This window comes from Neovison vison, chromosome 10 (genome assembly GCF_020171115.1).
Source record: "Neovison vison isolate M4711 chromosome 10, ASM_NN_V1, whole genome shotgun sequence".
NCBI lineage: Eukaryota > Metazoa > Chordata > Mammalia > Carnivora > Mustelidae > Neogale > Neogale vison.
This window is the reverse complement of record NC_058100.1, coordinates 62000197-62013592: the sequence shown is the minus strand read 5'-3', so window position 1 is coordinate 62013592 and position 13396 is coordinate 62000197. Positions and strand designations below refer to the sequence as shown.

The 13396-nt window shown below is 40.3% G+C and overlaps 1 protein-coding gene across 10 annotated transcripts in view; it reads left to right on the top strand.

Moving 5' to 3' along the window:
- DISP1 (dispatched RND transporter family member 1) overlaps positions 1–13396 on the top strand; it is a 174510-nt gene that overhangs the window by 21034 nt on the left and 140080 nt on the right. Inside the window, exon 2 of one of the 10 annotated variants that reach the window (XM_044267451.1) lies at positions 2688–2813. The exons of the other annotated variants lie outside the window; for them this stretch is intronic. The gene's annotated coding sequence lies outside the window, so the exon portion shown is untranslated. The remainder of the gene's footprint in view (positions 1–2687; positions 2814–13396) is intronic. 10 annotated transcript variants of the gene reach the window in all.

The window sequence follows — 13396 nt, the reverse complement described above, 5'->3', positions numbered from 1 at the left end:
CTTTGAGATTTTCCAGGGACCCTCTTTAAAATAACAAAGCTAGTTTAGTTCAAAAAGACTTTATTTTGAATTTGATTTTGGAAAGCTTGTCAAAATGTCAAAAGATTTGAATATTTGATTAAATAATACCACGGATCGTTATAATACTTGATCTATTTAACCAAAGTGACCAAAAAAAGTTCTTAAAACCCTTAGTTCTTTTAATATTGAGAAGGTTTGGTTTTCTTAAGTAATCAAGGACCTGATAAAGACAACATGAAGCCTAGGAAATCATTCTGATAACACACAAAACTTTGGTTCCCAGGAAGATTACTTAAAAGATAACATCTTTTTTTGGTTTCTTAATGAAAGCAGACCAATAATCCAAGAAAATCTGTCATTCTACTTTTACATCAGTATACTTCTGATATTAAGGTTCATCTTTTTTTTTTTTTAAAGATTTATTTATTTGAGAGAGAGAGAGCACTCATGTAGAGGGGCAGAGGGAGAGGGAGAAAGAGAATCTCAAGCAGGCTTCCTGCTGAGTGTGGAGACTGATGCATGGCTCAGTCTCACAACCATGAGATCATGACCTAAGCCAAAATCAGGAGTCCTACGCCTAACTGACTGAGCCACCCAGGTACCTCCATCTTTTTTTTTTTTTTTTTGACTAACAAATTAGTTTATTTAATCTTAGCAACTTGAATACACAATAAATAAACACAAAATAAATAAAGTATCTACTCCGTTTTTGTCCCATTTTCCTTTTTCTCTTTCTAGAAAAACAGCCATTTGTATCCTGTATTAGGACAAATTACTCTCTCTCAACAAAATCATAATCCTTTATACCTTGTATACTTTTTCTTACCACAAACACATCTTATTTTCCTTGCATACTTTGTATATTTTTCTTCTTCGTTGTCTATATTATTTTTAGTAGTTTCATTTACATAGTCGATAAGAATTTTTAATCTTTAGTAACCTTAATTTTCAGTGAAAACTAAGGAATAGACAACTATGAACTGTCTGCCACATATTAACCATCTTTAGTATACTAGTAAATTTATGAATACACTACTTCCAATTTCTAGAGGCATATGCCTCCTTTAAGTACAACTTTCCATCATTTAACTTAACTTGGTATAGCTAAGTTTTTTCCAAGAAAATTCTGGAAACTTCTTAAGTAGACATGTTATAAAACATAAGGATTGTTTTAAATAGCTCATTTATAAACTTTAATCCCACTTACATTAATTCACTTGTTCTTAACAATAATGCCTGAATTGCTCATGAAAATCTTGTGAGACACTAAACAAGATTAGCCGTCATTTAAAATTATTTTTCATGTGGACAAATCAAGCAAGTATGAAAAATACTGTTGTCCTTGACATACACCAAGTAGTTTATTTTTATTGCCATTCCACTGTTGTATCAAGCTAGCTCCTTCAGGATTTTAGGCAACATGGTAAGCCCTATGAGTTCAAAGAATGTAGGCCCACTGTTGCATTTCTTTTCCTCTGAGGTAAGTTCCTTGATCAAAAGCAATGCAAACTACCATGATGGTGGATAAGGTATTTTATAATCCACGGATGGTAGTTTTGGCAAAACCCTTGCGTTTAAGGAAGGGAAATCAATATCCAAGGGTGTTCATTCCAGTAAGGATACAATGCTGACTCTCCCATAATGGAAGTGGCCTAGTGTCCTGGGGAATTGTGTCATATTAGGGGCTCAGTTTTGTTCCCTACAGCTGGCAGATTGGACATTCAGTGATGGCTGTAGCCATGTCAGCCTTGGTGAGTGGAAGTGTGTGTTGCTGAGCCCATGCATATCCTCTAGCATTGCACCACGAATACCTTCATGAGCTTGCCAGTTAACCTGGGGGTTGCTGGTGAAAGAGGCTAATTGATAGCCACAGAACAGATCGTCTTAGGCACTTGATTGTTAAAATCCTCCTCTGCTAAATTTACCCTTGGTGAGTATTCACATGGAACCCAGAGATCTTCATACATTTTGCCCATTTAGAGAGGTCTGGCTACATTCGTCTTTCCCAGGTTTCTTTGTTCCCAGTTTTCTAATTCTCTTTCTCCCATGTCCCTGACCATCCAGCCAAACCACTGGCTACAGCCCACAAATTGTTAGAGTCGAGTGTCTGGTCATTTCTTCTTCCAAGCATAGTGCACAGCCAGATGCACTGCTCCGAGTCTGTCCACTGAGAGGCTTTCCCTTCACTGTTGTCCTTGAGCCATGCCCCAGAGGAGGAGGGCTAGTGCCATTTCTGGCAGTGCCTGCTTGTCAGGCAACCTGTCTGTAGACAGGCTTGAGTCTCCATCTGTTAGGAAATCATAAGGAACTCCCCATGAAGCTGTAGATGCAGGTGGGGAGAGAAAAGGCAGAGCAGCAGGAGTGAGGGCCATGGGCGTTTGGGCCACTTCATCTGTCTGTCTTATGCTTTCGGGGCCTGCTTGGGCCTGACCATGTATGCACCACGTACATTTGATGATGGAGTGTGGCTGTGCAGGCCAAGCTGTGTGTTTGGTGGGATGGGCTGCTCAGGTCTTATGGTAATTTGGGGCCCATAGCCAAGCATTTAATATTTATGAAGGCCCTCTAGCAGGCTAAGAGCATGTCTTAAAAGGAACATAATTGTCTGAGGGTGATGACCAGGCCTTACTCCAAAATCCTGAAGGCCTGTGGTGACTCACTTTCAGGGGACTGCAAGATGCTCCAAACACTTTCACATCTGCCACTGACACTTCAGACGCCATGGGATCCACTGCATCACGTGACCCAAGGGGCACAGCCCCAGTCAAACCAGCAGCTTTTCCAGTCACTGGGTAAGTGGGCTGGAGTCATACACCCAAATGAGGAGTATGTTTCTTGGGTTTTAGGAGGGACCAGATACAATTTTCCCCGCATCTTGGAGAGGATGGGTGGTCAGCATGCTTTAATGTGTCTTACCAGCCAGGCTAGAGTAGTTCCTACTTTTCCTTCAGTAGGGCCTGGTCACTACAATGCCATCGATTTAATGGACCAGTGGAAGATCTGTGCAAAGGAAAGGAGATCCAGGTCTCTGGGAACTGAGTTATGCCTTACAGCTGGAGAGTTGATATGCTCCTGAGGTAAGACAGTAAGGATGTATCACAGACCTTGGCAGCTGAAAGCAAACTGCTTTTGGTGGGCCTTCTGGACAGGTCTTTGGAAAAGGGTATTTGCTAGATCAGTAGGTGCCTGCCAGCTCCCAGCGGGACACATTCACCCATGCAGTGGGAGAACATCTAGCGCAGCAGCTATAATTGGAGTTCTCATTTTGTTAACTTCAGATGGTCCATTGTTCTTCAGGATCCATCTGTCTTCTCTCCATTAGGATTTTCATGGAGATGTGGTAGGCATCCCACCCCCCATAGCTCACAGCTCCTTGTTGGTAGGCGTAAACTCGGCAATCCCTGTAGGGATGTAGTATTGCTTCTCATCAGAATTATTTTCCTTGGTTAGTTCTCCCGGCTTCCACTTGGCCTTTCCCATGTAACCCCTCATTGCACAGTTCAGGGAACCCATGTGTGGATTCTGCCAGCTGCTAAGTATGCGTATTCTAGTTATGCATTCTGGCACTGGGGAAATAACTGCATGATAGATTTGGGGACCCCTGGGCCCATGTGAGAAGGTCTGAGCCAAAACTCCATTGATCACGTGACCTCTGTATAAGCCCATACTCTGACTGGAGGGCTACCTGATGTTTTGGGTTTTCTGTAGTCTATGTCATTTCAGACCCAGTATCCCTTAGTCTTGAAAGGCGTAATTATTTCCATTTCTCCAGTGCACAGTTTGTGAAAGGCCTCTGTAGGCATCTTTGGAGGGATGCTGGGAGAACCATTAACTGTATTCATTTTCAGTGGTGTGCCAGGGTCCTTCCTCAAGGGGACAGGGCCTCCCCTTCGTTTCTGGATCTGGGGGCAGCTGGGGGGCTTGGTCGGTTCAGCATCTGTTTCTTGATCTCAGCTCAGGTCTTGACCTCAGGGTCTTGAGGTTGGGGACTCTAGATCTGTAAACTGACTTAAGTCTGGGAGTTGACTGGAGGACCATGGCTCTATTTGTGTTTTGAGTTAGACTTTTGTTCACTTGACCTAAATCTTTTTCTGCTTCTGCAGATCAGGTGGGAATTTAGTACACTTCGTATCTACATCACTTCTGGCAGCACCATGGGTAACCAGCCAGTGCCACAGGCCTGGAAGAGTCCTGCTATTCTGATGGTGGTTTTGGCTGTTGTCCATTACAGTAACTATACTCGCCTTGCATTTGGCTGTTGAGTGCTGTCACTTGGCTGCTGCCCTTCTGGGATCCAATTACTCCCATTGCTTTCAGGTTTTCCAGTTGAGTCGGCTACAGTTCTTAGTGTAAGGTCTGGCTTATAGGGGAGAGCAATTAATGGAGCTCTTCAAGAAGGCTGGGACCTTTCCTCACAAATTTATTTCTCTATGTATGGATGAAAATTACATCTTCTGGATCCTCCCCCACCGAGTGAGCTGATCTTAAATGACAGTCCACTCTAATAGTCTGGTCTCCCTGAGCCTTTGAATCCCTTCCTCTGCATTAAATCAAGGAAGCTTGGGCATTTCCAGGCTGCTCACAGGCACAGCATATTTTGATCTGCCTTTCAGCCAATCAACCAATGAACTGACCAATCGTTAGAGCCTTTGCTAACTCCCTGAGCTGAAACATTAAATGCAGAATTTCTTCTTTGTGAGCTTGTACCAATCAATTCAGCTTGATCCAACTTGATGTTTCTTCCACTGTTATTCCACGGCCTTAAATCTCCATTCCTATACATGTTCCTTAGATTTCTCCTTGTATAAATTAGAAAATCCAAGTAGTTCTTTTGAAATGTAGTGCACTTCCTCATGAGTCATACTTTATATCCCACCTCTCGGTACCTGGTGGGACTTGAGTCTGGTTATAGGTCTAGAAACATAGAGAGGGGTGGGAGAGGTGAGTCCTGAGGACAGTCAGCATTGTCTTGCATGACAATGTTTTGCTGCCTTTGGGAGATCATTACTATTTCCATAGGCAGGCTAAACTCCTCAGATGGAAGTGGACAGATCATTTCTGCTGTGGGTGGGGAGGCAACTACTTTTGGATATCCAGGAGTGTTTGGTTAGAACCAATCCAGTTGTGCCGTATTTAGCAGGAAATAAGATTTTATTTGAGAGAGAGAGCATGAGTGGGGGTGGGGGGGGAGGGAGGGGGAAAGAGAGAAGTAGCCTTCCCGCTGAGTGGGGAACCCAGTGTGGGGCTCGATCCTAGGACCCTGAAAATTGTTACCTGAGCCAAAGGCAGACACTTAACCGACTGAGCCACCCAGGCGCTCCTAGCAAGAAATTTAAAAATAATATGTATTCTTTTTGTCACTTAGCATGATTTAGTAGTAATAGTATAGGACCTAGAGACAGAATATGCAGTTGAATCTTGGCTTAATTATTATTAGCTATGGGACCTTTGGTAGATAGCTCTGAATCTCAATTTCCTCATTTAAGAAGGAGGGATGATAATACTTACCTGTGACAAACACTGCTAACTATACCCCAGTAGTCATTTTTTTTTCTTCTTTTGAGCTTTCTGGTCCTACCCCTATGTCAGCTAACCCATGACACCCCACCCCAACTGCATTCCCTAGCAAGATTCGCTTGGATGTGGCTCTGTGACTAAGCTTGGGACCCTGGTATTTGGTAGGAAGAGTTGTGGGCAACTTCTGGGTCTTCTTATTAAAGACAGTTATTTGCCCTGAATGTCCTCAATTCCTGTTTCTCTTTGGCTGGGAAATGACAAGAATTGAAGCAGCAGCCTTGGATCCACAGGTAGACACCAAATGAGGACAAACTTCACTTTGAACTGTTAGGTGAGAGAGAAATAAACTTCTGTCTTACTTAAGCCCTTGCATTTCTGTATTTCTTTGTTACAGCTGTTACAGTTTGTTGCATTCTACCTAGTGGCCTAAATAAAACACCACCTTAAAGAGTTGTGAGTTGCTTCCTGAATGTCAGAAAGTATTTGTGAATCATATATCTGATATAAGGGGCTAAGATCCACATATATAAAGAACCCATACAACTCAGTGGCAGAAAACATTGTGGTTAACAAATGGGCAGAGGATCTGAACAAACATTTTTCCAAAGAAGACATAGAGCTGGCTAGCAGGTTCATGAAAAGCTACTCAACATCACCAGTTGTCAGTGCAAATCAAAACTCCAGTGAGGTATCACCTCACACCTCTTAGAATGGCCATTATAAAAAAGACAAGAGATAGCAAGTTGGTAAAGATATGGAGAAAAGGGAACCCTTGTGCACTGTTGGTGAGAATGTAAATTTTTTTCATGCTTATACACATATGTTTTATTTTTTTATTTATTTAAAAAAATTTTTTGGGTGGGGGAAATACAAATTTGTACAGCCACTGTGGAAAACAATGTAGAGGTTTCTCAAGAAAATTGAAAATACAGCTACTGTATAATCCAGCATTTCTACTTCTGAGTATCTGAAGAAGATGAAAGCACTAATTCAAAACGTATCTGTACCCCCATGTTTATTGCAGCATTATTTACAGTAGCCACGATGTGGAAGCAACCTAAGTGTCCATCAATGGCTGAATAGATAAAGAAAACATAATATGTGTGTGTATCTGTGTGTGTGTGTGTGTGTGTGTGTGTGTATGTATCTATATTTAAATATAATAACCATAGAAATGAAATCTTCCCATTTACGACAACACTGATAGACGTTGAGGGCATTATGCTAAGTGAAATAAGTCAGACATAAAAAACAAATACCATATGATCTCACATGTGGAACCTGAAGATGAAAAACTGAGCTCATGTATATAGGGAACAGATTAGCAGTTGTCCAAGACCAAGGGTGCAGGTGAGCAAAATGGGTGAAGGGGGTCAAAAGGTACAAATTTGCAGTTATAAAATAAGTTGGGATGTAATGTATAGCATGGTGATTATAATTAATGATACCATATTGCATATCTGAAAGTAGAAGAGTGGATCTTGAAACTTCTAAGAAAAAGAATTTTTTAACTGTATGGTTACTAACTGGACTTAACTGGATATTAACTGGACTTAATTCTTGGAAAAGTTACTTAATTTAGACATAAATGAATGTAAAAATATATGGAGAGGTATTTCATGCTACTTGATATTATAAATGGTTGTTTCTTACAAAGGTTTATGGGTTTAACTAATGTTAAAAAGCCAATCAATGAGGTCAAGCCTCTAGAGAAAGATGTGGGTCAGTAGCCCCAGAGGCATCTGGTTTGAATTCTTTTAGCAGTTTTTTCTGGCATTTACCTCTGTATTTTTAAATATTATTTATGATGCTGTTTCTGCATTTGTCACTTAACTGTTGACTTTTTAATGAGGCAGTTGAGGATTGACCTCTTTTATACCTCGCTTTTCAGTTCTCTCCCTCTCCCCTTCAGCATTGGTTCTCCATAACAGGTACACGATTTTTGGTTGGTCAACAACTTCATTATTATAATTAAGTATTATTTATAGTGGAGTTACAGTGACTGAAAGTTATATTCACTTTTCCCCATAACTTGTTTGTCTTGGGGTTTATGGGAAATTTTTCTTGTATTACCTTTTTGATTATTTCTTCTGCTCCCTTTTCTCTTTTCTAGAATTTCTAAAGTCTAGTATTGGATCTCCTGGATTTTGGTCTTCTAATTTTCTTTTTTTCTTCTTTCTCTCTTTCTAGTATCTGGGACTTTTCCTCTGCTTTATCTTCCAGTCTTCATATTATATATGTATTTATGTTTCTGCTCTCATTTTAAAATCCCAAAAGCTTTTTCTGTTTTGTAAACATTTCTTTGGATAGGCCCCGTTAGTGCTTTATGGACACACTTTGATCTCATCCATTGTAAGATGTTAGTTTCAGTTAAAAAAAAAAATACAAGACTTCTTTGTGTACCATATTATCTCTTTTCCATTTGTTTTTCTGTTGTTTGGTTTTTGTCTTTCATGCAGAGGAATTCCTCACATGTTTCTCAAGTGCTTGGCTAATTTGAGAAGTCTTAGTGGAAGCTGTGTGCATGGCTTTCATTCCAGGGCTGTTAGATGAAGACCAGATTTATTTTATTACACATCTCTGACTCTTAATGCCTGTAATCTTTTCTGATTTTCTTCCCAAAGAGGAATCCTGTCTCCTATCAAGGGGGTGTAAGACTGGCCACCAGATTCTGGATGTTGAGTAGGGGAGAGAGCTGGGGCAGTGGGTAGCTCATTGCTTAGCATATAAACTTGGCCTCTGTCCTCTCTGCTTCCCTGTGGTGTCTCAGCCTTGTACTCAGCGCCTGCAGCCCCTCAGTCTAGAGTCCGTCAGAGTCTGTTTCTTCCACAGAGAGTAACTGCTTTCATCCTGCTGTAAAGAGACTCGGAGAATCAGAGAGAACATTTTTTTTTTTTTTAAGATTTTATTTATTTATTTGTCAGAGAGAGAGAGGAGCGAGAGTGAGCACAAGTAGCCAGAGAGGCAGGCAGAGGCAGAGAGAGAAGCAGGCTCCCTGCCGAGCAAGGAGCCCGATGTGGGACTCGATCCCAGGACGCTGGGATCATGACCTGAGCCGAAGGCAGCTGCTTAACCAACTGAGCCACCCAGGCGTCCCCAGAGAGAACATTTTTAATCCAGCTGTCTCATGAAACTTTCTCTCCTTCTGATTCTAGCCCCACCCATCATTGTCCTGCCCATTGTCCTGAGCCTTATCTACGATTCTTCATTGTCAATTACCTTCTTGTTGGTATCCTTTTGATTACACAAAGTTAGGTTTCAATTTTCTCTATTCTTCTATGCCAGAAAGTACTCACACCTCTGCTTTCCAGCTTCCAAAATTTGATTAACTTCTTTGGTCTATAATCAGTTCTAGTCTTCATAATTAAGTGTTTCATACTTTAAAGAAAATGTCTTCACTGGCATTTTAGTGGAGTTTCAGGAATAAGTGGGAATAGATCTATTTTAACCGGAGGCTTTCAGTGTTTTAAAATAGTACAGTTTAAACAAATAGCATGAAACAAAGACTTAAGATGAGGTAGTTTCATGCTCAGTGGACTGCTCCAGGGGCAAACCTCATTTACATATGTCCTGTTTTCCCTTTGGCTCCATCATCTTTACCCTTTCTATGGAAATTGTGTTACCATATGCTAGGCTTTTCATTTGGGAATGCTCAGTTTTCCAGGCTCCTGGGGAATTACAGTCTTGTCATTCCTGAAAATCTCCCATGTCAGGCATATCCTTGTTTTGCTTCTAAGCCAATTCTGAAAGATAGCCTAATAATTTCTCATTCAAAACTTGTATTCAGTCTAAAATGAGTGGAAATTTTAGTGGTAGATCAGCTAAAATTAATCTTTTACCATGGGTCTCAGACAGAATGCTTCTAGTTGCAAATAACAGAAAACCTAACTAGCTACATGAAACAGAGATTTATTCTGTTTACCTAACTGGAAAGTTTAGAGATAGGTCAGTCTTACATGCTATTTGATCAAAACTCTTGTTCTTTTTGTCTGCAATTCTCTCAGCTCTGCTCTGATCTACATGTTGACTGTATTTAGGCTGGCTTCCCTCATGGTTCCAAAATGGCTGAGCAGCTCCAAGTTGAGAGAGGTTCTTTCCCAGAAGTTACCGGATAACCTCTCCAAACCTCAGGGTAGAGTTGGGGGGGCAGTGTTTATACTGTTTAACCTTGCCTCTGAGTTTCATGCCCTGTTTCTAGAATGAGGGTGGTTCTAGGCCCCCAAAACATATAGGTTATATGAAGCAGGACTATTACTCAAAAACAAAACAGAAAAAAAACAATGGAGGGGCATGGACGTTGGGAAGGCAACCAGAGTATCCATTACCTGTGCTTATTTTTAATATTTCTGCTTTGATCACTGACTACCATAATCATAATCATATTTTATGTCATTATGCTTTTTATAAATTGTTCTTCTCTAATTCTTCAAATTCTACTGGTTTTTACCCGTTAACAAACTATTATTGTCTTTTTCCTAGAAGCTTTCCTTAAAATTTGTGTTTCTAATCTGCTCTTGAACCCACTGTGCATTTTTTTTTTTTTTTCATTTCAATGCTTATAAAGTTCTTTCTTTTTTCCTCCAAAGTCACATGGCCTCTCTGGTGCTGTCCTTTTCTTTCCTCCTCAAAGTTTTATAAAGACTTTTGTTTTTAATAATTCTAAGCACATTTTATAGTTTCTATCTGTACTGTTATTTGAAGTGTTTTGTTGTCTAATTGTTTTTCTTTCTGTTCTTTCCCTCGTGGTAGATTATTTCTTCTTGTGCTTTGCAGCTTTGGGCTGTGAGCTCATCTTTAGTGAGGCTTTTAATTATTGGAATTCTGCGGGCCCAGAGTAGTTACACATTTGTTTCTGCTAGGTATCCCATGGCTAGTATTGGCCTGAAATCACTCTTTTTATAAATTTCTGAGACTTGGATTTCTTGGATCATGCAGGTAGTATAAATTTGAACTTCAGGCCTTTGTGAAGGCTGGCATATAACTCAAATTCTCAGTGTAGCTTTTGGGGATTTTTTTTTTTTAATCCACTTAGAACTCAGGCCAAGGTATAGCTAAGCTTCCTTGATGGCGAAATTGGTTTTATGAGGGTGTTTTATTCCAGTTCCCTGTCTCTCAGGGTTAAGTCCTCATTTCCAGCTACTTGATAGGTGTTAAAATTTGAGCTCCTTGGTTATTGAAACCGGTAAATCTCCCCACAGCAACTACAGTCCGTTCATGCTGACTGCTTTGGTCTCCTTCTCCTGCCTGATTTTGGCCTCTCAGCACTTAATTTCTTACTGTGTGTTTAAGGAATGTTTTATTTCATGCAGCATTTTGGAATGTTTAAGTTTGTCTTAGGTCTGGTTCTCCAGGCAGTAGAGATTTGAGGCAGAGATTTGCATGCAGGAGGTTTTTTAGACAATTCTCTTGGCAGCAACACCTGTAGGAAAGTGAGGGCTTGTGAAGTGAGATTGGGCAGAGGAAGGAGCTAACCAGAGTGCAGTTTCCACCGCTCCTGGAGTCACCCCCTTGGGCAGCTCTGAACCTTGGGATTATCACACATCCAGGCACTGGGACCAGGTCTTTGTGCCTCAAGAAACCCAGCTCTCTAGCAGTGTTTCTAGTGGCCAGCCTGGCCTTACGAGGATAACCATCACTGAGCTTCTCAGCAGTATGGGTAGCCTTCTTGCAGGGGCAATCCTCGTTGATTTGGGAGATACAGTGGCCCAGAAGATATATATGAGTAAATCCTAACGGAGAACTTCCCTAATCTGGGGAATAACATAAGGATTTGTGTCCTAGAGGCAGAGAGGACCCTTCCCAAGATCAAGGAGAATCGACCAATGCTCTGGGAGGTAATAGTAAAATTCACAAATCTTAGAACCAAGGAAACCATCTTAAAGGCAGTTAGGGGTAAGAGATTCCTTATGTACAGAGGGAGGAACATCAGAATAACATAAGACCTGTCCATTGAGACCTGGCAAGCTAGAAAGGACTGGCAAGACATATTCATGAGAGGAACATGCAGCCAAGCATACTTCATCCAGCAAGGCTGTCATTCAGAATGCATGAAGAGATAAGGAGCTTCCAAGACAGACAAAAACTGAAAGAACATGTGACCACTAAGCTGGCCCTGCAAGAAATATTAAGTGGGGTTCTATAAAAGGAGAAAGACCACCAGAGTGATATAGAATAGAAATTTACGGAGACAATCTGTAAAAATAAGGACTTTTCAGGCAACATAATGACAGTAAAATAATATCTTTCAGTAATCGCTCTCAATGTGAACAGTCTAAATGCCCCCATAAAAGAGCACGGGGTTGCAGATTGGATAAAAAGATAGGACCCGTCCATATGCTGTCTACAAGAGACTCATTTTGAACCTAAAGATACATATATACTGAAAGTGAAGGGATGGAGAAGCATTTTTCATGCCAACAGACTGCAAAAGAAAGCTGGGGTAGCAATTCTTATATTAGACAAATTAGATTTTAAGCTAAAGACTGTAGTTAGAAGTACAGAAGGACACTATATCATTCTGGAAGGGTCTCTCCAACAAGAAGATCTAACAATTGTAAATATGTATGCCCCCAACATGGGAGCCGCTAACTACATAAGCCAACTGTTAACCAAAATAGACATATTAATAATAATATATAAATGTAGGAGACCTCAACACTCCACTCTCAGCAATAGACAGATCATTTAAGCAGAAAATTAACAAAGAAACAAGAGCTTTGAAAGACACACTGGGCCAGATGGACCTCATAGATATATACAGAACATTCCACCCTAAAATAACAGAATACTCACTCTTCTTGAGTGAACATGAAACTTTCTCCAGAAAAGACCATATACTGGGTCCCAAATCAGGTCTCCACTGATACCAAAAGATTGATATGATTCCCTGCATATTTGCAGACCACAAATGCTTTGGAACTCAACCACAAGAAAAAGTTTGGAAGAAATTAAAAAACTTGGAAGCTAAAAGACCATCCTGCTTAAGAATGTTTGGGTCAACCAGGAAATCAAAGAAGAACTTAAACAATTCATGGAAACCAATGAGAATGAAAACACATCGGTCTAAAAACCTATGGGATACAGCAAAGGTGGACCTAAGGGGGAAATACATGGCTATCCAATCCTCACTCAAAAAAAAATAGAAAAAACCTAAATACACAAACTGTCTTTACACCTTAAAGAACTGGAGAATCCATAACGAATTAAGCCTAACCCATGCACAAGAAGGAAAATAATTAAGATTAGAGCAGAGATCGTTGAATTAGAACCCAGAAATACAGTAGAAACATCAACAAAACTAGAAGGTGGTTCTTTGAAAAAATTAATAAGATCAATAAACCACTGACCAGACTTACGCAAAAGAAAAGAGGAAGGACCCAAGTTAATAGAATTGTGAATGAAAGGAGAGAGATCGCAACTAACCCCAAGGAACTAGAAACAATCATCGGAAATTATCAACCACTATATGCCAATAAGTTAAGTAACCTAGAAAAAAATGGATGCATTTCTGGAAACCTATAAACTACCGAGTCTGAAACAGGAAGAAATTGACAACCTGAATAGACCAATAACCAGTAATTACTGAGATTGAAGCAGTGATCAAAAGCCTCCCAAGAAACAAGAGTCCAGGACCTGATGGATTCCCTTGGGAATTCTACCAAATAATTCAAGGAAATAATACCTATACTCCTGAAGCTGTTTCAAAAAATAGAAACAGAAGGAAAACTTCCAGACTCTTCATGAGGCCAGCATTGCCCTAAACCAGGCAATGACCCCATCAAAAATGAGAATTTCAGACCAATATCTCTGATGAATATGGATGCCAAAATTCTCAAGAAGATCCTAGCAAATGGAATCC